This window comes from Benincasa hispida, chromosome 10 (assembly GCF_027475165.1).
Source record: "Benincasa hispida cultivar pf3 chromosome 10, pf3_genome.v1.1, whole genome shotgun sequence".
In the NCBI taxonomy this organism is placed as follows: Eukaryota; Viridiplantae; Streptophyta; class Magnoliopsida; order Cucurbitales; family Cucurbitaceae; genus Benincasa; species Benincasa hispida.
This window is the reverse complement of record NC_143487.1, coordinates 36638653-36641876: the sequence shown is the minus strand read 5'-3', so window position 1 is coordinate 36641876 and position 3224 is coordinate 36638653.

Here is a 3224-nt window from a genome sequence, read left to right as displayed (position 1 = left end):
TTTAATTAATCAATTATCTAATTAGTAATAATCTTTGTCCATTACATTTTTAAAATCTCCTATCTATTCAAATGTCATTAGCAGTTGGTGTATTTCTTGCCATTGTCAAGAAGCCTCTAGGAAACCTCCTTGATTTCAAATTTTTTTCCCTTTTTTTAAAAAAAAAAAAAAAAAATTATTGACTGGCTTTATTTTGAATAATGAAAATTGGAATGCAGTCAAGTTTTTATTTAATTTGCAAATTGAGAAAAAAAAATCCCATCTAAGATATTCATCCCACCATTGGACTAAATATATATTTATAAAATCATTGGTTGTTTTTGGTGACAAAGCACCCATAATAAAGAATTTGGATTGAGAGACAAGTTATTTACATGGTGAAAAATATGTTAAAAAATGGTTATTTACAAGACTTACGAAAAGAAAAATAATTAAAATTCACGAATCAACTCAATTATATATATAATTGTTTTGTATATTTATTTATTTATTATGTTTTAGTTCAATATGTGTGGGTGGTGGGTGGTGGGTGGAGATTGTAGTATGTGAATCAGTCAGCTGATACACCGAACTCAAATATATCAATTATTATTGTTATTATTATAAATTTTCATTCATTTTTATTGTTTTTAATCTTTCTGTTTATACTTATATAGAAATATTGAGTATATTAGTCTGAATAATGTATATGAAATTTAAAGTAAATCAATTGAGCAAAGTATATACAAAATATTAAACATGCCAATTGTGTAACTGATATATATCAGTTTAATGTAGGAGTCAGTTTTGATAACTATTTGGGACCCATTTGATAATCAATTCATTTATATATTTTTTGTCCCGTTTGGTAACTATTTTGTTTTTTTGTTTTTGTTTTTCAAAATTAAGTATAAACATCACTTCCACTTCCAAATTTACTCATGGTTTAAAATACCAAGCTAAAATTCGAAAATTTTTAAAAGGTATTTTTGTTTTTGAAATTTGGCTAAGAATCCAATCATTATACTTAAGAAAAATATCATTATAGAAAATTGTCTTAATTTTTAAAAATTAAAAATAAAAAAACGAAATAGTCATAAGAAATCTACTACTTGATACAGTATCATAATTATCCGACATATAGCAAATAGACATGTAATCGACTGTGACAAGCATGCTAACAACTAATTGCATTTTGTGCACTTTGTCAATACTCCATTTGAGGGTAGATTCTTTGCTTTCAATGCATTTCTAAATGATAAACAATTTGTTATAACCTATATTCGAGTCCCCATTTCTATTGCCCGTTTGGTAATTATCTGTTAATATTCCTACATATATGTAAAAAATATTAAAAAAAAAAAAGAAAACTAAAACCAATAATAACTAAATTTCTATGCCCCATTTGAAACTATTTGGTTTTTATTTTTGAAAATTAAGTATATTTCTTCTCAATTTTTTATCGGTTCAAATCTTTATTAAGTAAAAGAGTTTAATTTTTATTTGAATTCCAAATTCCAAAAACAAGGTTTATATAATCTATAGGTCCCGTTTGATAACTATTTGGTTTTTGTTTTTGTTTTCGAAAATTAAGCCTATAGATACTACTTCCGCCTCTAATTTTATTAATTTGTTATCTACTTTTTACCCATGGTTTATAAAACCAAACCAGAAAACTAAAAAAAGTATCTTTTAGATGCAATTTTGTAACTATTTCGTTTTTTTTTTTTTTTGTCTTTGAAAATTAAGCATATTTCGTCTCAATTTCTTACAGTGATTTGTATTTTTTTAAGTACAATGGTTGAATTCTTAGTCAATTTTCAAAAACAAAAACAAGTTTTTAAAATTTACCTTTTTTAGTTTTCAAAAATTGACTTCTTTTTTTAAACCATTGATAAAAGCTAGATAACAAAGAAAGAAATTTCTAAATGATGTTCAACCATTTATCACCATCCTATACTAACTTGGTAAGAACATCCACCATCGGACTAAAAAGAAGGGTGAAATAGAATCACCATGCCTAAGACTTAAACGTGTTATACGAATATATGAAGAATATAAGCTCATACATCAACATCAAGAAGCTATTTCACATTTCTTTAATCTTTACAGTTAGTTATTGTAACTACTTGTATCAGAAATTAGTATATAAACTCATCATATAGAAATTTTAGATAGCAACAACAAAAACAACAATATATACATAGTTTCAAGAAAATCTTGAAAAAATCTGTAAAGGAAAGGGTCTGTGAGTTAGCTTCTTAATAAAACTCTCTTCTTCCCGTGAACATAGGCTTTCATAGCCGAACCACGTACATCGCAGTGTAAATTTCTTCTTCTCTTCTCATCGTCTACAAGATCGCTCATCATTTACCTTTTTTCTTCATATCGTCTAGAAGAACAAACGATCATCTACCTTTCTTCCAGTAATCATCTACACGATTGCACGATTGTCTACCTTTCTTCCAGCAATCGTCTACACGATTACATGATCGTCTACCTCTTTTCTTCTGCCATCGTCTACCCGACTGCAAGCATCTTCATCATATACTCATAAACAATCGTACAGATTAAATAAAAGGCATTAGGATTAGAAGAAAGAAAAGAATATAGAAAGGCAGAGAACGAGAGAATCTAAAAGTTAGAGAGAGAAAGAAATTTTGTTTTGCATTAATCACCCATCAGAAATCAAAAGTCTTTTTCATTTTCATCAGACAAAAATCAGTGGGATCAACCACGTGTAAGCCATCAGTTGGAAAATCATGGGCACTTCTCAACAAAGTTTTCTACCAATCAAAGAAATTTGGGGCAAAGATCAGGGCCTCTCAAATTAGATCAAGGTAAAGGGCTTCATTTTATTCTTCATCATTTGGGCTAATTAGCTTTTCTTTTGCAGAAACAGGCCCAATGAAGTGGTAGTAGGCCAACAAAGTGGTATCAGAGCAACTAGACATTCAAGATCTCAATTCTCACTACAAAAAATCTGACTTCTCCCGACGTCACAATTCGTCGAAAAAGTATGAAAAATGCGTCGGGAGAGCCTCTCCCGACGAATAAAGGATCATCGGGAGTTTGGTCGGGAGAAACCGTCGAGAGAGGAACTCCCGACACACTTTAAAATGGTGTTGGGAGTTAGTTAGGGAACTTCTGACGCCCTATATGTGCATCTGGAGTTCCCCGACTAACTCTCGACGCCCTATATGTGCGTCGGGAGTTCCCCGACTAACTCCTGACGCACTTTAAAA